This window comes from Protopterus annectens, chromosome 1.part1 (assembly GCF_019279795.1).
Source record: "Protopterus annectens isolate FY-2018-M chromosome 1.part1, PAN1.0, whole genome shotgun sequence".
Classification (NCBI taxonomy): domain Eukaryota; kingdom Metazoa; phylum Chordata; order Ceratodontiformes; family Protopteridae; genus Protopterus; species Protopterus annectens.
In genome coordinates, this window is record NC_056726.1 from 1,365,618,810 (window position 1) to 1,365,645,535 (window position 26,726).

Consider the following 26,726-nt stretch of genomic DNA (forward strand, 5'->3'; position numbering starts at 1 on the left):
CTGGTAGTGCAGGGGTGCTCTCTGGAGCCTTGAACCAGGTCTCAGTCCACTGCACAGATATCGATGTTCTCCATTTTAAGGAGTGTCTCGAGTGAGTGCATTTTTAGATTTAGACTTCTAGCATTGAGTAGCATCACCCTCAGTTTTTGCTTGCCTGTTCCTGTTATGGTGGTAAATTTGTCATTTGAACCTTGCCTAAAAAAGGCGCTATAGGGATGGCAAGAACCTTAGCCAGTATCTGGAATCCCAGGGGTGACAGGTGCAGGCCATCTCTGGCAAAGCATTGTGGTCTGTCAACCATGTCATCCCAGGCAGACAGATACTGGATCCCTTTAGAATGGCACCAGAAGCTTAGACAATTGTTGAATTCAATCATTTTGTCCTTGCACTGCGGCATCATTCTGGGTGATGGCAGAATGCTACTCAGGGCTAGGGTCATACCTGCCTGGGCTACAAGATCAGAGAGCTCTTCCATGTCTCTTTTCATGTAGTCCAGGGAGGTATGTCTCAGGTCGTTCACACCAACATGGACGATGATAGAGTCATATTTGTACTTGTTGTGGAGTGACCTGAGTGCGTGGGTTATGTGGCAGATCCTGGCACCTGACAGGCAGCTGACAGTAACCTTCTCCTTGTTTAGCCTGGTGAGTGGGACATCAGTGTGCCTGACTATAGAGTCGCCTATGACTACTGTGTTGGGTACGTTGTTTTGCCTTATTGGCTGTGGTTGAGTGGCATACTGAGTCTGTGGGCTATGTGTCATTTGGGTTGTGTTGGGGGGTGGAGGTTGCTTGCATTTCTGCTTTGGAGGTCTCTGTTGCTTGAGCAGATTATTATTGAGAGCCTCCACAAATGTTTTTGTGTTTCTATGAGTGGATTTTGGTGGCGTAGATTTAGTGAGACTATGTGATGAGTGTGGTGTGGTGCAAGTGTTTACCTTCTCCTCTTGACTGTCAAGTTCAGTCTTGATTGGAGAGAGCTTTACCTACAGTTTGGCTAGATAAGTGCATCTCTCACAGGTTGTAGTGTTGGGTGGTAGGAGGAGAGGGTTGTCTGTGTACATGAGGCAATTTCTACATTGCCCCAAGATGCCCAGATTCATCAGATAGACAGGAGAGAACTCTGGGAACTGACTCTTGGACATTCCTGAATAAAAAAACTATTTTCCTCTAGATAAGTGAGGAAAGTGAGTACAAGAGCTGTTTTTCTCTAAGCAAGTGAGGAAAGTAAGTACCAAAACTGTTTTCCTCTAGGTAATGAGGAAGGTTGAGTGCTGTAGTAATTAGTAGGTTATTTAGTGCTTACAAGTTCTGAACAAGTGCTGATCACGAATAAGCAAATTCAAGTGCTAAAAGTAAGAATCTGTATCTGGACTAAACTAGTTACAGGAAAGTGGGGAAACAAGTGCAAATGTGGGCTTTTAAATCAGAAAGTTGAGAGAGATGGAAAAACTGCCCAAACGGCCAATAACTACAATTTCTGGGCCAGAACCACTCCTTATGTGGTAGATAGGTTACCTAGTTCTTACCACTCCCACTGATAAGCTAGAAGGCTTCCCTATGAACCTATGAACCAACACAGAAAGCTTGGGGGGGTCTCAGAAGCTTACATACAGTCCTGGATACAGCAAATCTGAATCTGGACTACACTAGTTACAGGAAAGGTTTATATATATATATTTATATATATATATATATATATATATATATATATATATATATATATATATGAAAACTGCGGTGGTGGTGCTGCAGTAGCGTTGTCACCTCACAGTATGACATTGTCCTGTTCGATTCTCAGCTAAAGCGTCTTCTGTGTGGAGACATGAGTGAATGGGCGCACCTTCGTTGAAGGTTGTGCGTCAGGGCTGGCAACTCGGTATGTAAAAATCTACTGCCAATCATTAGCGGACTGGAGTTCCGCTGTGGCAACCCCTAACCGGGAAAAGCCGAAAGATACAACAACAACATATACAGAAAAGTAGCTAAAACAACAGTGATAACAATTCAAATGCAGTGCAAGCTAGCACACTTGAGTATGTAGCAATGTTAGACCAAACAGTTTAAAAAATGCAATTAAATTAAAAATGACTAAAAACAATGCAGAAGGAGTCTATTAGGTAGAATGAGGTAAAGAGATAGGACTGGGGGGAGTGTCCCATATCAAATCTACAGTGGGGGCGGGCAACTGCAAAAACCTCCACATTTAAACAACAACACAGAAATAGGGAATGTGGGTATGGGAAAACCAACACATTCAGCAGAGATCTGAAAAACTATACAGTGAAGCAAAAATAACAGTGCACAACTCTGAAGTCAGCCAGCAATGATATAAAATTAGTCAAACAACAATTACCAGTACACAACTCTGAAGTGCCAGAAAAATATACTCAGCTCTGTATATCTCCAGATAGCTGGAAGAGCACTCTTTCAGAACACAGGAAGGCTCCAGCAATGACATCTGCATTCTCAACTTATAAACTGCACCTTCCCATTACTGTGAATAAATACCAAACAACTTCTTTACTTGGTCTTAGCAAATAATATCTTTATTTGACCTATTATCCTTCTGTAAATGCTACCTTCATCCAGGCATCCATCCTGGCTTTAAAAAAAGGGAAAAGGATCCAGGTCGACTTTCCTCTGCAAATGTTCCTCTGATTTCTAATGGCACAGTCCCTCCCTCTGCATTACCTTAAAATTCAGTGAAGATTGTCACTGTTTTTTCATTTTTTTTTACCTTGAAGGTTTTAACACCCATTGGAAAGAAGACTTTAAATACTGCTGAGCATGGTAACTTAAATTGTAAATGTTTAGATCTACATTGACTAATGTTGCTGTGTCTTTCAGCTTTTCCCGGTTAGGGGTCGCCACAGCGGAACTCCGATCCACTAATGATTGTCAGTAGATTTTTACATGCCACGTTGCCGGCCCTGGCGCACAACCTTCAACAAAGGTACGCCCATTCACGCATGTCTCCACACAGAAGACGCTCTAGCTGAGAATCGAACAGGGCAACGTCTTACAGTGAGATGACAATGCTACTGCAGCAGAAATACCTTGCCTTTTTGTTACTACAGAGAAATTTTTCTCTGCAAAAATTGTAGTTTTGTTTTTCACCATGGATTGCCTAACTTCCAGAGCATGTCTATTTTTTATTTTTGTATTTTTTTTTTTTTACATTTAGGGAATATGTCTCAAACTGGAACAATAATGTTGTTGTTGTGTCTTTCGGCTTTTCCCGGTTAGGGGTCACCACAGCGGAACTCCGGTCCGCTAATGATTGGTAGTTGATTTTTACATGCCGAGTTACCAGCCCTGATGCACAACCTTCAATGAAGGTACGTCCTTTCACGCATGTTTCCACGCAGAAGACGCTCTAGCTGAGAATCGAACCAGACAGCGTCTTACTGTGAGGCGACAATGCTACCGCAGCACAATAATAGGAGGCATAAATGATTCACACAGCTAGAAATATATCTCAGACTGGACCAACAAGATTCGTGCATGATTCACACAACAAGGAATGTGATGTGAATTGGACCAACAAGAGATATGAATGATTCACACAACTAGGAGCATGCCTTGAACTGGACCAACAAGATAAATTAATGATTCACATGGCCAGCTATTGTAGGAACAGACACCTGTTGGATCCTATCAATAGAAATTTTAGTCTTTCATAAACTTGTACATTATATAAGACACCCCTGGATGTATCTTTCATAAACTTGTACATTATTTAAGACACCCCTGGATGTATCAAACGGCATTGTCCACTTCAACATTATCAGAGAATCCAATAAACTGAACAGACTTCCTTTGCACAAAATCTTCTTCACCTGAAAGTTGTTCCTTGAGTACTTCCAGTTCAGCATCCTCTGTAGTTAAGTAATCTTTACATTCAATATTATCATTGTCTGACTTCTATATAGCATTAGAGTGAATAGTACCTCTAGTAATTAGTCCAGAGAGTTGTGACAGTGAAGTGTAATCCAGTGGCGGCTGGTGACTTCAAATCATAGGGGGGCTGCAGGAGACAGCTGGATGGGTGTCGCCAACAAGACAGGGTGTGGCCAACAAGATGGGGTGTGGCCAACAAGACGGGGTGGCTATGGTGCAATGGGATCAATGCTTCACATACTTATTTACATGAAATAAATGGTCAGTATGGCACATGCTGAATAGTCTACACAGCACACATTGTTACATACACACATTGATTTGAACACTTACCTCTGCGGTATACTGCAAACAGTACTTCATACTCCGTTTCTGCACCTGAGGAGAAGCTGTCGTGCACCTTAGAAGCTGTGGTCTGGAACACATCAGGTCATACTGGATTTCTCCCACCCATTTTTCATGGAGGCTCAAAAGGGACAGTTTTAAGTTTCCCAAAGCAAATAATATTCACATGACCCCCAGCTGGTTCCAAATAGGTGCTTACAGTCTTTCAGTTGTTCCAGTTAGGGGTTTGCCACATCAGATCTGTTTCCATTGGTTCCTATCCTCTGCATCTTGCTCCGTCACCATATCACTTCCTCTACCACATCCATAAATCTAATTACAAGTCCTTCCTCTTTTCTTCCCTGGCAGCTCCATCCTTAGCATCCTTCTCCCAATATACCTAGTAGCATCCCTCCTTAGCATCCCTCCTCAGCACATGTCCAAATCACACTACCTTTGGGCATGCCTTCCCCCTATTCTAGAGCCAACAGTAGCTAATTATGTAAATGTACACTGTTGTAGAAAATTATAAGATTAGTTATATCCTATTTGTTCTTCTCTCCTTTCAGTTAATACATAGCACTGCACAGATAAGCTGGCTTTATATAAATGTTGATAATGATATCAGTACATTTTCATTACTTATGATGCAATAAAAATTATAGGATTTGAACTGTGATATTAGCACAAAGAAAGACTGATGCATTATTAATAGAAATGATAACTGGTAAGGGCAATAAGGACCATACGTTGTGATGGGTCCTGTGGGTAAATACACTTAGTCTGACTGTAACTTTACTTTACATTAAGCCAGCCTGACTACTATCTAACAAGCAAAGCAATACTTATAAATTTAAGTAGAAAACTAAAACTAACCCCTTACAATCTAGCTCTAGTAATAATCACTCAAACTTTAAAAGTAGCATTAAAAAAAACTCTATTCACTGACCTGTAAAAAGATAATTCTAGGTGCCACCTACAAGACACATCAGTGAATGAAAAAAAAAAATGCAAACTAACTATCCTACCACCTATTAATGCAATCAGTACCCCTTTGTTTGAGGCTGTTCTTCAGTGATCTCTGCTAGGAATATATAACAGTTAACTGCATTTTCTACATATACTAATATATCAGAGAGTTGGGCAGTAACAGTCCATACCTGTGTTTCTCAAACTTTTCTGATCGTGGCCCACAAGCCTCTTCCATAAACCACATGACATCACATATCCAGGTATACACAAGCACCAAAATGAAACATTTCCCAAACACTGACACAGTAATGAATAATTTTACCCAGTAACCCGTTCATTAGTTTGTATTGTGTATGCACAAGCACTGAAATGACACAAATTATTTTGCTCAGTGGTCGCTTCAGCTATCTGACCATGTATGCACAAGCACTTCCCTGATACACGAATGAATTTCCCCAAGCAAAATCTTCATTACTATGTCCAGGTATACACAAGCACCAAAATTAAACACTTCAAATACTAACAGTAATGAATAATTTTCCCAAGTAACCCTTCATTACTTTGTACTCTGTATGCACAAGCACTAAAATGACACAATAAATTATTTTGCACAGTTTTCACTTCAGCAGTCTGACCATGTAAGCACAAGCACTTCCCTGATACACAAATTCCCTACGCAAAATATTCATTACTATGTCCAGGCAGGTATACACAAGCAAGCACTGAAATGAAACATTTCCCTAAAAGAAAAAAGACCCCTTCAGTAAAATCTTCATTACTATGTCCAGGTATACACAAGCACTGAAATGAAACATTTCCTTAAAAGAAAAAAGACCCCTTCAGTAAAATGTCCAGGTACAATATGCAAAAGCACTAAAATTAAACATTTGCCCATGTGACCCCTTCACATACAAGCACCAAAATGAAACATTCACCCACGTGACCTCTTCAGAAAAATGCTGAGGTATCCACACCTTTTGGCCATCCGCATATGTCGACCAACTGTGGTTCATTAAACAGATGTCGAAAAATAAGCATATAGACCAAATGCAGGAACCCAATTCTACACATGCACCACAATGGTATTATATTACTTCTCTTGCCTACTGATCACTTTAAATAGCCTTTATAGTGTTTCAGTAAGGTCAGGCATGCCAGTTACAGTAGCTGCAAGAACAAGTTCTCTCCTTTATTAATGTAGAATCTCTATTGGGTTCTCTCCTTTTTTTTAATATAGATTGTCTGTTATTTACATTTTTCATTTAAAAGCTTCTAAACAGCATCATCCCACCAGTTTTGTCCCCCTGTCCCTTGCCAACCTGATAGCAAGATAACTAATATTAATAAAATTCCTTCACCCTAGCCTTAATTTCATAATTTCATTTTTATTTCTATAGTTTCATTCATATAGCAATAAATTATATATATTAAATGACAGTAACATTATAATAAATCTGCCTAGCTGCATGCTATCAATATCTGGGCCAGTACTAATAGATAAAGCCTGATGAGATAAAAGTCTAGACAACATGTACAGATCACAACAGAGAACAAAAACTCCAAAGAAATTAATCCAGTCATACATAAAAAAAGAGTATCTGTAAATGTGACATGAAACCTTACAAATAGCAAAACAGTTACTCACAATTTTCTACTAATGCCTTAACAACATTCTATCACATAGCATTCAAAACACTAAATCCCAATTTTTCACATACTAATTGCCATGAAACCGTCAGACTTCAAGCAGTTGTAAATAATATTAAGTACAAAAATAAATAGCATATCTAGAAGGACTACACAGCAGGGGTACAATCAGGATTTTTGAAATTGTACATCACCTTTTACAATGCGCTCAGCCCCAGAATATGGGGGCTTAAGCCAATAAAGGAATGAATAAATACACCAAAAGCCAACCTAGATTTCAGAAATATATAACCAGAAACACAGTGCCATAAAAAATATGTAAGCTAATAGTAACTCACCTGTGTGTTTTGATTCCAGATCCAGAAGAACTATTTCCAAATATATAAAATCCACCACGACCACACGACACTGACCACAGTCCTCCTGATTGCCTCGCTGCTCCCTCTCTGTGTATTTTAAATTTAATTCAAAATGAAGTGTCTAAAGTCTAAACTAGTTAGTTGTATATCAAAAAAAAATGTTCACAAGATGAGACAGGTCCAACGCCGAAAACTGATTGATTCTCGCTCTTTTCCCAGTACATAAAGCCCGGGAAGAGAGCGACAACCAATCAGCAGCATTTGCCCTGCAAGCACGTCATGACGTGCCTGCGGACGTCGCAGTCCGAGCCCCTTCCATATCTATGCGGTTTGTGTCTAAACCGCATAGACTTCTGGGCATCACAATGATGCCTTCTGTGCGCTGCCGGGCTGCAATGAAAACATTGCAAGCCAGGCAGAATTAAAAAAAAAAACGCTGTTGCGCTTGAAGTGCGCAATGCGCATGCGCATACTTCCGAGTCGCGGACTCGGAATTTAAAGTGAAAAAAAAAGATTTTTTTTTTTTTTTTTATAAAACACAAACACATTATGATTATACAACTACTCAGCTGTCTAGCTGAGGGGGCTGCAGTCTGGCAGCCCGATGCCACGAGCCGCCCCTGGTGTAATCACTGTAGTATGAGGTTTGATTCCCACAGCTCTCATCTGCCTACTGTATGACCTTCAGCAAAGTTGCTTAGGGGCAACTGTGAATTTGGGCTAGGCTCCTCAATGGTCCCCTGGACAGCAAGCCCAGTAACTACCTATGAACCTCCTGCTTTTTGACTGCATAGATATCTTCTCCCTTTCTTAAATCAATTGCCTATATTCTTGTGTTGATAGTTAATACATGCAAGAGAGAGTGACTGAGATTTGTTCTACTGTAGCCATAGTTTCAACAGCAGCAGCCCTGCCTGGGATGGCATGTGCCATCTTTGAAATCAATTTTATTTTCTTTTTTTGCCTTTTTATTTATTATTGTTATATTAATTAATTAATTAATTAATTTAATGAATTTTTCTGCATGCTGCCAGCATACGTTGAATAGCTATCACAGTTCTTACCTAGGCAAATCACCAGAAATTATTAAATATGCTGTATTTTACTAACTCATTTTTTTTCTTTCTTTCGCAAGGGAACATAGTGAAAAAAATGCACATGGTTACCTGGATGATCACATCCTGAAAATCTCAACTTGGTTAAGCTTTTGGCTACAGCACTTGAGGTATTAGTATTAACTTCAAGACCAGAAAATTAATATGGCTTTTCTAGGACCCTAAAGATTTGTGACAGATACTAGGCTGATTGCCCTAAAAAAATCTAGTAGTCATCTGCAAACTCTTGTAATTTAGTAGATAGCCATAATATTGTCCAGCCTGATAACTCAAGTGACTACCTATACTGAGAATTAGGATTGCAATACTAAACAAAAAAGTGATGGAAGGTAGTCGACATCCTTGTCTCATTCACTTCAACATGAGAACATGTGTTAGTCTTCACTTGATGAAACATAGGCATAGTGTGTCTGGGAAAAGCCACAGACAGAAGTAATCACAGCAGCAGGGAAGCCATATTCCCTTAAGACAGCCCACAACTAGTACTGGCAATAATGGCTTTTCACAGATTCACTATAACTACTGCTGCTGAGTTATGGATGAGTTCAAGCATCATAATCAGTGACTAGACATGGACTTTACTCAACTGATTTTTAACAGAATCATTCTGTTGATCTCATGTCAGACAGCTTGGTAAAAGCTAAATTCTTTGAGCCAACATTTGTCCAGAAAAACTGACCTCTACATTTCTCAGAGATTGGGCTTTCAAGCTGTCTGTAGTTGGATACACTGTTGGGATCATTACTTAGTTTAGATGAGAGAATTATGTGAGACAGACAACTTTATTTATGGGATGACTCTATACTTAGTTGTTATGAGTTGTTGTGAGCTGTTTGAATAATGTAGCCTCAGTGAACTGCTCTGGTGTTAAGCTGAACTCTATCTGTATGCCTCCAGCATAATAGCAGGCATTACATAGGAAATGCAAAAGTGGGAGAAATAGATAACCACTGGTTATGTAGAACAGAACTAGAAACACTTGCACATGTCATTGATAGGTGGCTGAGGATCTGTGAACTAAATGACATGATAATGTGGCAGGTCTGTTGTATTGGGGATTGTGCAAATACTATAATATAGAAGTAGCTGAAAAGAATGGAAAGATGAACCACAAACCATTCTTGACAATGATATAATTCAGATCACATAGGATCATCCAGCAGCAACAGCTAAAAAAGATAAAAGAAAACCGCATACAGTAGTCCAAGAAAAAAACAGACAAAAGTTGCAATAATTATTGAAAAAACTACACCCAACAATTATGATGTCTTATGTAATGAGAGACAAAGAGTCATAAAATAACAGTATTTGCAGATAAAACTGAGAGCAATGTGGAAGAAAGATAACCAGAAAGTTCTAATAGAACAATTGAACTTAAAAAAACAAATTTCCAATCATACCAAAATAAGCTAGGAATGTATGTGACCCTATGTGAACTGCAGAAGGAGGCAGTTCTGGTGCATTGTGAATGCTGAGAAGAGCACTGTTGGCTAACATCAAATACTGAAGCAATATAAAGTATATGAACTCTAATCTTGCCCGGACTTACGAATGGGGGTTCATTTCTACCACAGTATTAGAATCCCAAAATATTTGTGTAAGTTTAACAATAGGAAATGATCATATACCTGGAGTAGGTCTGCTAAAATACAAGGGGAGTACTCCAAAGGATCACCAAACTCTTAGCTTGTCCTGGGGAATAGCTGCACACATACTCGGAATGTCTGCACTCATAGTAATCCTGTTTGTACAAACGGAGTGACTGTAAAAGCAGTTTTCCAATGTACATTGTGTGTGCTGTACCTGTGCACCATCACAGCATGCCTCCTGTGGTCTGACAGTGCCACTACTGAATACAGGACAGAGCTTCCCCTGTCATCCCTGATGTAGTACAGCTGAAATAAAATACACATGGCACTCTGGAGATGGCTCTGTTCAGAGATGGTCTGGGGCACAGAGGTAGTGTCAGTCCACATTGCAAAATGTATGAATGGGTAATTGACATCATTAACACAGACTGTTTCTGAATATCATTACCAAGACATGGCATGGAGTGCCACGTATGAAGTGACAATGCCAGCAGTTTTACATGGTAGTTAAATGTACTCCACCGACTGATATGACATCATACCAAAGGATGGAACAGACTGTGTGTGTTCAGGGTAGCATCACATGGTGTTGGAGGCCCTCTGTACTCCAGACATTTGGAATCCAACCATCGGTCATCCAGGATTTACGAGTCTTTATTACAGTGCTAAAAAGTCACACGCATTGCCATTTGGTGTCATGATATACACAGTGCTTAACATCTGCATGCATATCAATGTGATATAGTGAGCAGCTGATTTCCAGCACTGTGGATTATATTTATGAAGATTTAAAAACAGACTAATATACAGAATCTTCACAAATCATTAAGAAATAATGTTGCTGTGTACCCTGGATAGTGAGTTTATAACAGCATGAAAAGTGAGAAGTAAACCTAGATACAGAGTGAGATGGAGTTGGGAGTTTCAGAAAAGAAACATCAAGAACATATAAAAAAGCTTGCATAATATAAAAAATGAAGAAACAAAAACGAAAACATAAGCTCATAAAATGAATGACATCAATATTTGTAAACCAAGTAGTGGCAGCAAGGGAGATGACAAAAACTGCAAGAAAATAAGCAAAATAAATAAATATATAAATAAAATAAAAAACAAGAAAAGAAACATTTTAACAAAGCAACTGTGCTTATTCAAATGAGCATAGTAACTAACATAGATATATGATTACAGAGTTCCTTACAAGGCTGACTTTTTGAGGAAGTACTCTAAGAAGATAAATGCTGCAGGAGTTCTCCAGAAAAGTGTAATGCAGACCCTGTCATTTGTTCCTGTAGCAGACCTGTCATAATAACTTGCCAGTGTTGAACCAGTCCATTGACTGCATTGTTACTCGATTTTGTAATCACTTTAATAGTATCTTTGCTCTTACTGAGCAAACAGTAGTGAAATTATGGTTTGCAGCATCCCCAAAAAAATGCCATGTGTAGTGAAACAACAAGTGAAAGTAAGTGTCTGGCATTTATCATCCATAACCAACATTACTGTAAATCAGGATCAGCCCTAGGTCAACTGGTGCCCTAGGCAAAACAGCTCCATGGCACCCCCCAACACATTACCTGGTGCCCCCATCCTGGTCTACCTACACCAAATAAATACTGGAAAAGTGTCCCTGCTACACCGGTGCCCTAGGTGGCTGCATAGTTGGCCTATGCCTAAGGCCGGCCATGCTGTAAATAGTCACAAATTAATTACTAAGTGTAATAGGGAGAGAACTTGGCATCTGGCACTCATGCATGCTACAAAACTGAACTTTGCTTCATGTGTAAAATATCAGCTAGATCAAAGGATTTGTAATAAAATTAAAAGCAGTTGTGTCTGACCATTGATCTACTGATAACAAAGGCACTAAGACCATTTCAGTACACACAGGGCATGCCGAATAATTAGTAGGCAGTCACAGAAGAAAGCAAAGCACAAGAGACCGGTTAGGGTTTTCAGGCAGACTATACAAGTCCCACATGGTAATCCAGGAGAGCCATGTGTTCTACTCGTTTTCCTTTTTTTCCTATATGTTGTTATATTCCATATTTTGTATTTTAGCTGTGACCCTAACAATTGCTGGCTAATGAGTACAGCTGAGCTCAGTCTATCATTTATTGTCGTTAATATTCTTGATATTAAGACATATCGTGGACAGCATTTAAAAGCAGCTTAAGTAATCCTGTGCCCATTTAATGTAATAAATTACTGAAGCAGTTAACTAAGTGTATGCACTGAGGCGTGGCAGTTACAGCAGTGTGCCATGAATCAGATCAGTGATCAGGCGAAAACTAATGTTACACAGTCATTGTTCTAATCATGTCACATGACCTGCCAGACTGCTAGCGTTTTCAGCAATAAACTGAGCAGAAGTCATTTAACTCTCAAAGGAAATGGTGAGAATCAACATTTATCATCTGCAAGCTTTGGAAGCAAACTGCAAATAGCAATCTGTCATAACTGGACATTTTGCACCAAAAGGCACAAATTCCATCTTAGAATTTCATCCACTCCTTAGGTATGCACTTGACATGGACTGCTTCTTATAATACACTGTTACAGACATTATATTTTGTGAAGCCTTTCTCTTTGATATTTCACAGTACCTATCTCTGCATTGTTGTATAATGTGCTTATTATTCTAGAATTCTTTATGTGCAGTAACTGTTACCACAGGGCAGACATCTTAATAGCAAAGACATCAGGTGCTTTGCAGATGAGAGCTTCATCCCACAGACCTTTAATTGACAAGCAAAAACCATTTCCATTTCAGGCATCCATTTAGGCAAGTTATCCTGCTTGAAAAATATCTCTTTGCAATACAACAAATACAGTGGCATAGATTACTTATTGAGAATTGAGAGTATAGTTGCTAACAATTGCATACCTAGCCTCTGTAAAAGGGCAATGCAAGTTAAGCAGTAGTGAATTATGTTGTATTCATTGTCTGATATATTTTTGGATTAAAACATATATCCTATGTTTAACTAGTAACAATGAACACAAAATCAAAATGAAAAATGTATAAAAATGAATTTGCTTTATTATATAGTAGGAAAAAACTTAACACATCATTCTGGTTTTATTGATTAACTAATTCTTGTCATCACAAATGTCAAATAGTATAGGCTCTGAAACAGTTTACTATTAAAAAAAACATGTGGGTGCTACTTTATACTGTCTGTGAAAACGTGCTATCTGATATAGAACTGTAACTGTTTTTTACCAAAATATCCACTTCTTAAAAAAATGCAGATACCTTTAGTTTTACAGATATAAGGGGTAGATAAAACGTGTAGTTTAATGCTGCAGCAAAATGTGTTGCATTTGTTATGGCAGGGATCTGCAAACCTTGAAATTAGTCTTTCGAATCTCACATATGTATATACTTTTATACCCAGCACAAGGAAATAAAGTTTTCAAGAGTTCTTCCTTGGTTATATAGTTGCCATAATAGAATCTCATTTGGTTACCAGAGTTAAGTATATAAAATAAGCTAAAATACATTAAAAAAAGTAAACTAAACGGAAGAGAGGGAAGATCAAATGTATGTGCAAAAGTGTTCATGGAGTTTGAAATAGAAGTTGGGAACAATGTTTATGTCAGATGTATCACATCCTTTTCTCAAGGCAGAAATCTGTTATTACCATGAGTGGAGACAGTGAGTAGCTTCCATAACATTCTTCTAAGCAACAGTAAATGAAATACCTGCACTTCAAATTTAGTTTTTAATGCATTATCTAAAGCTACACACTTGGTGATAATGCTGCCACTGCTTGTGAAGAATTAAAAATTAAACATTCAGGGTGTATTTGTTCCTTGCAATATGTTGTCTTGCCATATTCTGTGCACCCCCCTCCCCCACTATCTGTTTAAAACAGTTAAATTATAAATTGATGTTCTAAGGAATCTTGCTTTAGCTATGTTAATTTTACATGGCATCGACTCTATAATTTTAAGGACTGCTTTTCCTACAAAAGAAATGTTAAACATTTTTAAATAAAGTAATTTATTATGAAGGTCTCTTTCTCTGTATCTCACTCACACACAAACACAAACATTAAACAACTAGAAAACGCCTGAATGCTTATCTATAAAAAACATATGTATACATATAATGGGATTTAAAAAAAGACACACAATTTAGATTTCTTACATAAACATAAAGTTCTTGAGCACTTTAAGGTGTGTTCAAATCTCCATTGATGGCTATGCAATGAGTGATTACCTGTTATAAAAAAATTAAAAACAAACATCAAACTTGAGCTAACAGAAGGCAGACAATGGTTTATTATTATGTAAATAAGTTCTGCCTGAAGCTACACCAATGGTGTCTGGCAGATTAACTGTTCTACACTTGTCAAGCTTCATTTGAAGTGAACCTTGCCTTTCTCTGAACACCTGTGTCTTGTGCCTGCAAATAATTGGTTTAACCATGCCCTTTCAGTCTAATAATGGGGGGTAATTTGCCACGCCTTTCAGGACATAGACAGCTGTTCTATTGAAAAGCATTGCAGGATTAGTCCCCAAACTTCCAGATCAAGGCACTTGGGAGAGGGAGGTCTTAGATATCCATGACAACACTCCAAGACTGCAAATTATCAACACTAATAAAGACTCCCCAAGTTGATTTTGTGTCATTCTTACAGTTTTCTGTAATGAAAGATCATATGAAAATTCTGAATAGAAAGCATTTAAACACCTGGATTTGAAAACCTACTTGTAGCACAGACCTAACTGGAAAACAGACTACATTTTTGGAAAGTCTTGCTGATTAATTTAGTTATAACTTTTTCATTTATAGCAGTAAAGTTTCATATATATTTTAGCATATTCTGTAAAGCAGTAGAATTTTTCAAATTAGGTAAAGCTTAGACCTAGCTAACAGATAATATTCCACTAATTTAACAAACTGCTTAGGTTAAAAGGTCAAGAGCATTACCTGAAGCTCCAGGCTTTCCTGTTGCTAGGCAATATCATATTACAAGAGGGAACATTTTTGATGAACACTGAAAACAATTTGCATTCAGCTAGATCTTATGGGCAGTTACCTTTACATAATTTCTCCTTAGGCCTAATTTCCAGAGTGCCATGGGATAGAATTTCTCATTGGTATTTCAAGCAGTCTTTTAATTACTAGTTTCAGTTCTCCTAGCACAGGGCACAGCAGCAATCACAATCCATTAATGACAGGGTATTTGCACAGAGATCTAAATTAAAATGTTTACACAACTCATGTTAAGTTAAATACATTCTAAATATTCTGCGGTACTTTATTTCACATTTTAACTGTTTCACAGAAGCCGCTGCTTTCAACTTAATTGCATTGCATGAATGTCTTGTTTGATCTCTTTGTCATCATTTGATCTGTATTGTAATACTGCAAACAAATCATATGCCTTGGGATTAATAAAAAGTAAGGTATTGTGCCATGTTTAATATACTTATATAATTAGTTATTTATTGCTAACTTGTTATGCTTTGTGATTAATAAAAAAAGTATCAGATATGCAATCACTATATGTAACACTGTTTCTACTTCTATACCAATTAATGCTGATTTTTTTCTGCATCTGTGTTCTTGTTGGAGCTTTTCTCCCCGAGCCTCCACTGAAAATGGAACCTTTTATGCCCAGTGGACTTTCCCGGTAAACAAATGCAATAAATAAATGAAATAAATAAAGGTTAGCTTCTAAAGTGTAATATTCCAATGTAATTATCTGTTTAGTGTTTTTTTTAATTAGGTGCAATATTATTAATAGTATATTCTTTGCATACAGTATAGCCCTACAAATTGTAACCTCATATGGTAACACTATTTTTGAGGCATGCAGAAATCAAACATTAAATAATTGTGAGAGCCCATCAAATTAACCATTTTGTACAGTTTGTATTACTGTCTCCCATTTTCAGTAGTTACTATGCATACAGTATTTAGACCATTAATGATCCTAGCCCAAATTCCTGATTTCTCCAAAGAAACTTGCTCAAGGTCACACAAAAGGCAAATGAAGGTTGTTGGAATCAAACCATGTACCACAGAAAGACATTTGTTAACAGCTCACAACCTTAAACCTCTTTTCCATTTGCCTGACTAAATTTCTGATACAACCTAGAACCCTACAAACCAGAAACAAATATTCTCATCACCTCACTGGATAAGACCATCTAATACTTTAACAAATCTTAAACAGGCCATTGTGAGTTGTGAACTGTTAATAAAATCTGAAGTGCCCATATTGACCAATCAGTCCATTTGACCCCAGCCGTGAGACCACTATGGGTCTTTCATTTTACTCAGCAGTGAAGGCTGAATTATGGCGGTGTTGCTCATGTGCTCAGGAGTCATTCATTTTTTTCTTTTTAACCCCTGCAGTTCCTCAGTCACATGTCCATGCCTCCCCAAGTAAAGATGTGCTATAGTTATAGCTGAAGGCCATGTCACGTGCTTCTATGAGAGGGATGCCTTCAGTTTTCCTTCCTCAGGCAAAGTAATACCTGGTGTCATACAAGGATTTTAATGGAGACTCAGCACTTCAGAGCATGAACTCCCCACACCACTGCAAGACAAAGGCAAGCAGGCTGTCCTGGCCAGTTCCTCCAAAGCCTGGTCTGCGAATCAAACCTGGGATGGATGGATTGTAGTCAAGGATTTATCCTTTTATGTTAATGAACTGGCAATTTTGTATACCTTATTGACAAAATCTGAGCAAGTAACAATTTTCCATAAATGCTCACACTACTTAAAAACAATAAAATATACACTATATTGCAGCTGTACAAAATTCATTACTTACCTTGATAATACTAAGTAGGCTTAGGTGAGATAGACAAGTCCACCATGCATATGGAACTGATTTTAGGAATTTTCCAAGAGTTTTGACCCTTTTCTAATGCACCTTGTTATGAATTAATTTATTTGTACTCCATCTGTTTATCCATTGCAGGTTTGTGGTGGAGGTAGAGCCTATATTGGCACTCAAGGGACAAAAAATATTGAATGCAATACTGGATAGGGTGGTAGATAAACACACACACACACACACACACACACACACACACACACACACACACACACACACACACACACACACACACACACAGACACACACAAACATACACATAACCATAGATGCACATGCATGCATACCTAGAGAATGTTTTTGGCATATAGGAAGAAACTGGTTCCTTATTGAAATGCCGGCGCTCAAAATGCTCAGTGCCGACAAGCCAAAAAAAAAAAAGTCCAAAAACACAAGAGAAGATCGAATTTCAAAAATCGCTCTTCTCCTTTGCATTTCTTTTTACAAGGGAGGCATGCCCGTCCTACACCCCCACACCCACCCAAACTTATATATACCAACTCCAAGATCACCATACTTTGGAGTAAAGGGAATATTCCAAGAAATGGCATCTCAGACTTTCTATATGTAAGTCTGTTCTTTCGGCCATTCAGTCTCCACATTTTAGGACTCAGTCTAGCAGGTCCTAACATTTCAAATGGTTACCAAACAGGGCACTGTATCCATCAAAAACCCACATGCACTCAAAAAAGACATATAGGAAACCAAAGTCACCCTAACCAAGAACTGAACTGCAGAGTTAAGAGCTGTGAAGTAGTATTAATTGTGATGCCACTGTTCTGATCACACATAATGCAAGTCACATGTTATCTGGATCAGAGGTCTGGAAACTGTGACTGTAGACTTTCTTCCTGTGGATCTGACAGCATTTGTCAAATATACAGCAAAGGTTAGAGTTTTAATATCCCTTACCCACAAATAAAATCTTAAAATTAAAGAACACAAAAGCTTTAAAACATTCACCCCCGGATTCACGAATCTTCCGTGTAAGACATAATAAGTCTTACTCAGAGGCTGCAGTTGAACGGTATGACATCAGCGTGCCATGAATATGCATGAGGGCACACTGAGTCAACCATAAGTCTTACACGGACCGTGTAAGAAAGCAGAGGGCGTGTCCGACTGCCGAGCAGTCTAAATGTCCACGCCCCTGCAAGTGTTGAAAATAAAAGCAAATAAACAAGAGCGAGTCCGCTCAAATGTCCCTGCACCCATCACCTCACTGTCTGATATTGTAAACCCCCATCACAGTTCTAAAATGCATAACATTAAATTTTTTTTTAAATTCCCAAAATGGCTGCCCGTATTTGCGCGTGTGTGCGCGGGTGTGCCCATTGCTTAGCTACAGTTAGCAAGTCTGACATGGAAGAGCATAAGAAAGACTGCTTATGCAAATCACACCAAATAGCAATAGCATAATGGTAGACCGTTCGCACAAAGAGACATTCACAGTTCGAGTCCCACCACTCCCTTTCATATTTATTTTTTAAATCAGTATATGGAATAATACCTAACATATATGTTCAAACATAACTAAAAAGTAGTGAAATGGCCAATATATCAGTGAATAAAATAAATATTTTAAAGGATCCCAATATAAAATGCCTGCAGTTAAGCAGCGCTTCACCCAGCGCAATAGAGTTGCCTATAGTTTAACAGCGCTTTACCCAGCGCAATAGAGTTGCCCATAGTTCAATAGTGCTTTACCCAGCGTAATAGAGTTGTCCATAGTTTAACAGCACTTTACCCAGCGCATTGTGATTGCGTGGACATGCACGCCGCACCAATCAGGGCACCATAGGGCACTAAAGAGCAACGTAGAGCAAAGTTGCTTAAATGCAGCCACACCCCCTAGCCTGTCTGGACAGTATGAAAATAAAATGAATGATAAGGTTTGAACCCAGGACTCTGTGTGCATCAGAAGCAAAGTATAGAACCACTACGCTATAACAACATAGGGGAAACAGCCACTGTTAACATTCATATACTTACTAATGGTAGTTTAACCATTACTAAGCAGGTCTGCAGTCAGCTGAGAATTTTACAAAACGGCCAATCACAAAAAAGTGTGGGAAATGCGGCATATTTAAGCCCCAAAGGCGGGAATACATGCCATAACTGATTGTAGCTCACATCTGCAGTTAGAATGTCTGGTGTCGGAGAGGGAACATGCTTCCGAGTGCAACGTTGGGGCATTGAGAAGTCAAAATGGCTCCTTGTCCACCGTCATGAGTCAAGACTCCTGCACGGCCAGTTCCAAGGGACAGAGTACAAGGCAGAGGCTTGGAACTGGTTAGCTTGTGACCTCACCAGTGCCACGGGCATTCCTCGGACTGGTGAGCAGGTCCGTCACCACCATGCAGACCTGAAGAGATGAAAGCCGGACCGCCTGAACCAATGGATACAGGAGGTCCATGGGATGTGGGATGTCCCACAACTGAGTAAGTAGCCATGGAATGCAGTATGTAAGAATTGATAATGGAGTATGTATAATGGATAGGTATGTCTCAGTATCCCTTCATTTACTTTACAGCTGCAGGTGATCATGCTGTGACTCAGCAAGCCTATGCTGATAGGCTGCTAAGGCTGCACCACCAGGCAGGTTAGTGATTATTCTGCATGTATTGTTATATAAAATATGGGAGAGAGCATGAAATAAAGTGTTGTAGTCCAATAATACAGCCATAAAATTGCCTGAATAAGTCCTCTGCATGTACTGTCAGATAAAAACTTCAGAGAGGCAGAAAAAGAGTGTAGTAACCCATTAAGAAAGGTAACATATGTCTGGAATAATATCTCTGCAGGCACTGTCATATAAAATAAGTGAGTGATCCTGAAAAAAGAGTGTTCTAACCCATTAATAAAGGTATAATATGTCTTGAACGTGTCTGCCATATACACCGTTAAAACAAATAAAGGAGTGAGCTTCTGGAAAAGTGTGTAATGTCATTAATAAAGGTCTAAAACCCGGAGTGTGTCTGTGTCACAGAGTTTGAAATGTTGTTGTACCATTGCATTATACAAACAGTACTGTTTGAAAAGGTGCTGGCAACCCAGAGTTGTACAGTCCCATATAAAGTGGGTGATGGAAGTGCTAGTAGCTGTGAAACATATATATAGTCCAAAACAGTCAGTTACTGGCTGGCATGAATAAGTAAATCTGGCACACGTGTAGCATATTATTTTTCCCCAGAAATGTGAGTGTGTGTCAAGAAATGCAGGGTTCTGTACAAATCGAAGTGAAAATGTCATGGGAAAACATCCCAGATATGTAGATAAAGAAATATAAATGCAATCAAGAAATATGTAGCAGTAACATCTGCATCCTGGACAGTTAGTATGTCAGATATAGGTCAGGCATATATTGAACTAGCCAAACCCATTACACAACCTAATGTATGGTGGCAAGTGTAATAATACATGTAGGGGATATACACTTGCAGTCACTAGGAATGTAGTGTAGACGAAAAGGTAATTATAAGATGTTAACCAAGGTTTTTTCTACACCCTACTGTATGTGCATAAACCATGCAATTCCACACCTCAATGGGTATGTGTAATCTTAAATATTTTTTGGAACATATGTCCTATTGTTCTATAAATATTTGCATTCATGTTGATGCATGTGCCCTGTTTAAACACCACAATCATGGTGACATGTTGCTACCAAACATCCCTGCATGCTGTTGGAATATCCACTGAGGTTCAATATATGCATGTGTTATGCTTGCTGTTCAACTGTTGTAACCTTGGTGTGTTCGGTTAAAGGGAATATTACTGCATGCTGTTACAACTAATCTGGAATGCTGTTTTGCTTATGTTGTAATTAAACACACCTAATCACAGAACGTATGGCAAGGCTGGTCCCAGCGGACTCACCTGTCCCTCCTCAGCTGGTGAGTGCACCTGGCACCAGCAGGTCCAGTGCCCAGCCCGGGCCCCCCTCCTTCATTGCTCCTGTGCCACCTTCAGGTGGAAGCGCTGCAGGGGATGGGGCTCATCCCCCCTATGCAAGTGTGGCTGCAGAAAGGCCACCGGTCACCCTTCAAAGGGTCTGGGTTGTGGTGCGTAGGGAGATGCAGCGTTTAGTCACTGATCCCCTATGGCAGCTCGAGGCGAGAGTGGCACGTCTCATGGGTCAGATTGCCCATCCTACGCAGCCCCCAGCACAGCCACCCTCGGGGCTGTGAAGGTTCAGTGGTGACTGCCCATGGGTGGGGATCTCAGTTCCACTGTTACCATCTGTGGGCTCATGGGCTTGCGATTTCCAAACATCCAACCCCGTCAATTGTGTTCACCCACCCCATGTGCCATACACCGCCCCTGTATGCATCTTGTCTGTCTTGTCTGTTTACCTTCCCAACCTACCTTCCCGGACATACCTACTTCCTCTATGTCACTTTTCACTCTCACCTGAAAAAAAAAAAAAGGGCAATCTGTACCCACAAACAAATTACGCCCCATACATAGCTGTCCACTTTGCACACATGTCCATTGGACATGTAAGCTGATAATTAGAATTGGCAATACAACATACTTTGTTGTCCTCACCCCTCTCCCATGGGTGGAAGGTTTCAAATTTCACTCCAAATTCATTGCATATGTGCAGCTGTTGCTGTGAAAGAAATGGGAAGCTATGGACCTTCCCTACACCCGTCCTGCGCATCCCGAGCTTGTTTACCTACTGTCTGTCCCTCTTTGTGCCCCCTTTTTCACCACTTTCCTATCTCCCCATTTTCTTTTCTCTAAAAGAAATTAACACGGGGTTTAGCGAGAGTAAGCACTTTTAAGCAGTAGTAAGCAGGATTAAGCGAGTGTGCGCATGTGTACGCTTAGCTAAGCATCGCTAAGATCGAGTAAACCCACACAAACCCACTTACAACTGCTTAAAAGTGCCTTAGTCACTCTGTGGCAGGGCCCTTGTTCTGCTGAGCAGCAAAAGAAAAAAACCTCTGCCAGTCGCGAACCCCAGACCATTGACACAATAGACTGCATGAATTACCACTAAGCCACAGCAGATATACAAATAACTTGGTTCTGAAATAAATATATCATGCATTACAATGAGGGAATGGAAATGGAAATTAGGAATGGTATAACACAAATCCTTTTCTGTGGGTCTTTACCAGCAGTGGTTGTGGAATTGCATGACGACTGTGAAAGGAGAACCAGCCATCCTAGCAGGGAATAATGTTACAGTAGCACCTTACAAACACCACACAGTATCAGACCAGGATAAATACTGGCCACAGGAATACAGTGCAATAACCACATTTGTATGGCAGTTAATTGTGTAAGTGAGAAAAAAGTACATACTCCCATGTATCCTGTGTTAGCATTTGGAGGGGTGCGTACATGTCTACATTGAGATGTGTGTACTGGAAGCATCAACATTCAGGTTTGAGTACAACATGCATATAACTGGCTATAACCCTAGCATCAGATAAGAGACATATACCAACCTTCAGACTGACACAATGGTGTCCAGAGCAAACAAGCATGGGCCCCACCTTGGAAATCTGAAAGGGCTACGCCTACCTAACCTAGCATTTTATAGCAGTGGGCTGCAATCACAGTGAGTAATGCAATCACCAAACAGCAGGCTGCATGCAATTACTGAATGGTGGGCAGCAATTGGTGCAGAGGCTGTCACATGCACAAGTGCAGATACCTAGAAAAGCAGACTGTACCTGCAGTCCACACATGCAATTATATCATTGCAGGTGCTGTGAGATAGAGAGTGAGAGAGAGAGAGACACGGACACAGACACAGACTGAGACAGAGACAGAACAGAGTGAGAAACTGAGACAGAAAGTTAAATAGAGGGCAAAAACCCAAAACAAACTACCAATAAAAAAAAAAAAAAAACTACAAAACCGTAACACACGGAGCAGGGAAATACAAAAGTAGGGTATGTAACTCACATGTATGTGTTGGCATATTGTAGATGTTCCTGAAGAGTACTCTACACACTGCAAATCATCCATGTGTGGCAGCAGTATGTATCTATCTGTATCTGCACTTGTGCATAGGGCAAGGGACATACTGCAACTGTTAGTGAAAGGTGGACAGATATCTGTCAGTGAAGGTTGATATGTGCATATATCCATGTAGGTCGTAGTGTGTGGCCTAGAAGACAGCATGCAGTGTGCAGGAGCAGCCTTAGGTCAACTGGTGCCCTAGGGAAAAGGGCTCCACGGCACCCCCTACCACACTTCCTGGTGCCCTCATCCTTGTCTTACTACACCACAAAAATAGAAGAAAAGCACCCCTGCTAGAGCGGCGCCCTAGGCGGCCGGCCAGTAGGCCTATGCCTAAGGCCAGCTATGGTAGTGTTGATATATGTCATGTGGTGGTTAAATGGTGTGGGACAGATTTGTCAGATCTGCTGTGTTACAGCCAGTGAGGCCTGCTAATCCTACATAGGTTCATAGGTTCATAGGTAGGTACTAGGCTATCGGCCCACGGGCCTATGCAAGCCTAGCCAACAAGGTTCCCTGGCTTACACCACCCAAGAAAGTTATTTTCCTGTGCCACTGACGAGGAGAAACACAGAAATGATCCCTGGGATGTATTTCCTATTTCCCATCCACTCATCAAGATTTTTTTTGAAAAGTGCTAATGAAGAACTTTGCTTGACATAGATGGGTAGCCAGTTCCAGAGTATGGGAAGTCTCTGGGATAGGAATCTATCCCTCCAGCATGTCCTGTTTATTGTGGTGACAAGGTTTAGGTCCCTAGAGCGTGTAGCTCGGAGGGATTGGGATTTCTTTAAGTGTAGCATGTTCAACAGCTCTGAGTTTGACATAGCTTTATATGTTAGGCAGAGATCACCTCTGAATAGGCGATATGCTACGGAGTAAAGCTGGAGGTTTTTGAGGCGGTCAGTGTAGGGCATTTGTTTGAGTCCAGTAATCCTCTTTGTGAGGTACTTTTGTGGCCTTTCCAGCTGCTGCAGATGTCTTGTGAGGTACATTCCAAAAGAGACGTTGTACTCTATAATGGGTCTAATGAGTGATGAGTAGAGGGTAATGATGACCTCTTTTTTCCTGGACGAGAACCCTTTTATGATGAGGTGTGCCACATAGAAGGCCTTCCTGACTACTGTGGTGATGTGACTATCAAAGGAGAGACTACTGTCCTCCTGGGTCCCAAGGTCTCTTATCATGCATTCAGTGTTAAGTAGATTGCTGCTTATGTGGTAGTTCATGGGTACAGAGTTTTTACCAAAGGGGATGACACTGCACTTTTTGGCATTGAGCTTGAGGCCATGGCTCTGACACCAGGCATCTGTCTCAGAGAGGCCCTTCTGTAGGATGTTCACATCATTTGGGGACTTGACTATGGCTCCTAGTTTGCAGTCATCTGCAAACTTCGTTAGCCAGAGGCCTTCTGTGTTAGCCTGTACTTCAGAGAAGTAGACACCAAACAAGAGCGGTCCCAGGACGGAACTCTGTGGTACTCCACTTGTCACTGGTGTGAGGTCAGATTTGGAGTCTGCAACTTTTACAGTGTGGGTTCTGTCAGTGAGCCAGTTGGTAACCCATCTTGTGACGTAGGGATTTATGCCTAGTTTATTGAGTTTAGCTATAATTCCAGAATGGGGGATGGTGTCAAAAGCCTTGGTGAGGTCAAGATAGGCTGTGTGAACCACTTTACCCTCATCTACGGCTTTGGTGACTGCCTCAAAGAAGTCGATCAGGTACAGGAGGCATGATCTGCCTTTCACAAACCCGAACTGGGTGGGATCCAGAGTTTGGAGGTTATCAATGTCTTTGTTTATGAGTTCCATGATAATACGTTCCATGGCTTTGCAGACCAGGCTCATCAGGCTAATAGGTCTATAGTTCCCGGGATCAGTGGTGGCTCCCCCTTTGTGGAGTGGGAAAACTGTTGCTGTGCACCATTCAGTTGGCACAAAGCCTGATGCGAGGCTATTATTGAACATGGTGCTTAAGTGGGGAGCCAGTTCATTCTGAAGTTCGTGTAAAACGCAGCCTGGGATGTTGTCCGGTCTCATGGATGCTGTGTTTTTGGCTTTAGAGAGTGCAGCTTTCACCTGCGTAGTTGTGATCACAGGGACTCTGCATTCTTCCTGTATAGATACCATGGTGGTTGTCAAGGGCTGAGGACACCTACATGCATTCTGCACAACACGGTGCAATTTAATCACATACTTGTACATCCCACAACTGTTGCATAAGTGATATCCACACCATGAAAGGTGGACTGTACATGTGCCTATATGTACATCCATGTGTACAGCAATGGATGTGTACATGTATTTGTATAGATATGCATATATAGAATATATATATATATATATATATATATATATATATATATATATATATATATATATATACATATAGAGTGAGAGAGAAAGAGACAGACAGACACGGGGTCATATTTACCACAACAGGTGTGTGGTGACCAAGGCATGGACTGTAGACAAGTGTTGATACTGCAGTGCCATTCCACCTTCCCAAAACAGTGTACCCATTAACTACCACATAGGTAGAGATCTACCTAACAGTGAAGGTGTGATAAAGGAACATGGGACACAGGTGGACAGTAGCCTCCACTTTGATGAAGACAGTGCCACACTACACCTGTAATCTGTCTGTGTGGTGTGCGTCATGACAACAGGTGTGTCATCTATGGAAATATAGGGTAGAGTTCCCCTCTACTCATCACAATGCCCTGTGTGGTATTTACTTCACATGACAACTACACCAGGTGAACAGGCCACAGACAGACCTCCCAAAGGGGAATACTGGCCGCAAACAGATGCCCTATGCAGACTGACTCACAAAACCACAACTACACTGTATTGCCTACTGGCCACACAGATGTGACCTCTACCAGACATACAGAGGTATGTCACACCCATAGCTGGATGACAACCACCATGGCAACATATCACAATCCCTCCAGGATACACGCTCTAGGGCCCTAAACCTTGTCAGCTCACTAAACAGCACATGCTGGTGGGACAGGTTCCCATCTCAGAGATATGCCATACACTGGAATAGACCACATAGCAATAGCAAACAAGGCTCCTCCTTAGCAGTTGTTATAAATACCCCTGATGATTGTGTGGGAGATTGGTAATACACCCCAGGAAACACCTCTGTGGTTCAGGTTGGCAGGGGCAAGTGAAATCAAAGTACATGTGTGTCAAAGGCCAGGGTAGCATATGGCTAGGCTGCCGTAGGCCCTAGGGCCAATAGCATATTACCTACCTATGACACTATACACTCACACATGTACTTAATGCAATAGCTGCTATGTGAGGTTGAATAAGTATAACGCTGAATGTGTGCACGGTCTGTAAAGGTGTGATAGCTTAGTGTGATGTTGTATCTGACATGGTAGTGCCTATCCTAGCTGTGAGGACAGCAACTGATGTGTATTGTTCTGTTAGGCAGACATAGTAGTACGGCATATGATGTGACATAGTTCTCCGTTGATGAATGTGGTATCTCATTGCAGGCTAAAGTAATGCATGTATGCTTAGTGAGTGGTACTGCTGGAGAATCCATCACCTATATGAAGTGTAGTACTACCTGAAGCTGTAGGTCTAAACAGCACAGTAAGGTGTGTGTTCACATTGCTTGGAAACACTGTCGTGTGTTTCCTGTAGTCTGCACAGAGGACAGAATGCAGGCATAAGGGTGTGTAAGTAGTGGCACACAGTACCATATGGTACACAGGTAATGCTCATCTGTGTTGACATACAGTGGTGCATTGTATGTTTGCCTGATGTGTGTGTGATTATGCCTGTACAATGGCTGCAATCATATGTGCGTTACAGGGTAAATGTGGGTATCCAGCAACATATATAGTCTGTTACAGCAGTATGCCATCTATAGTAACAACTGGACACATCTGTTAGGCAGGGCTATGGCAACAATGACTAGGGTGGTTGATTGGTACTACTGTACCTGTACT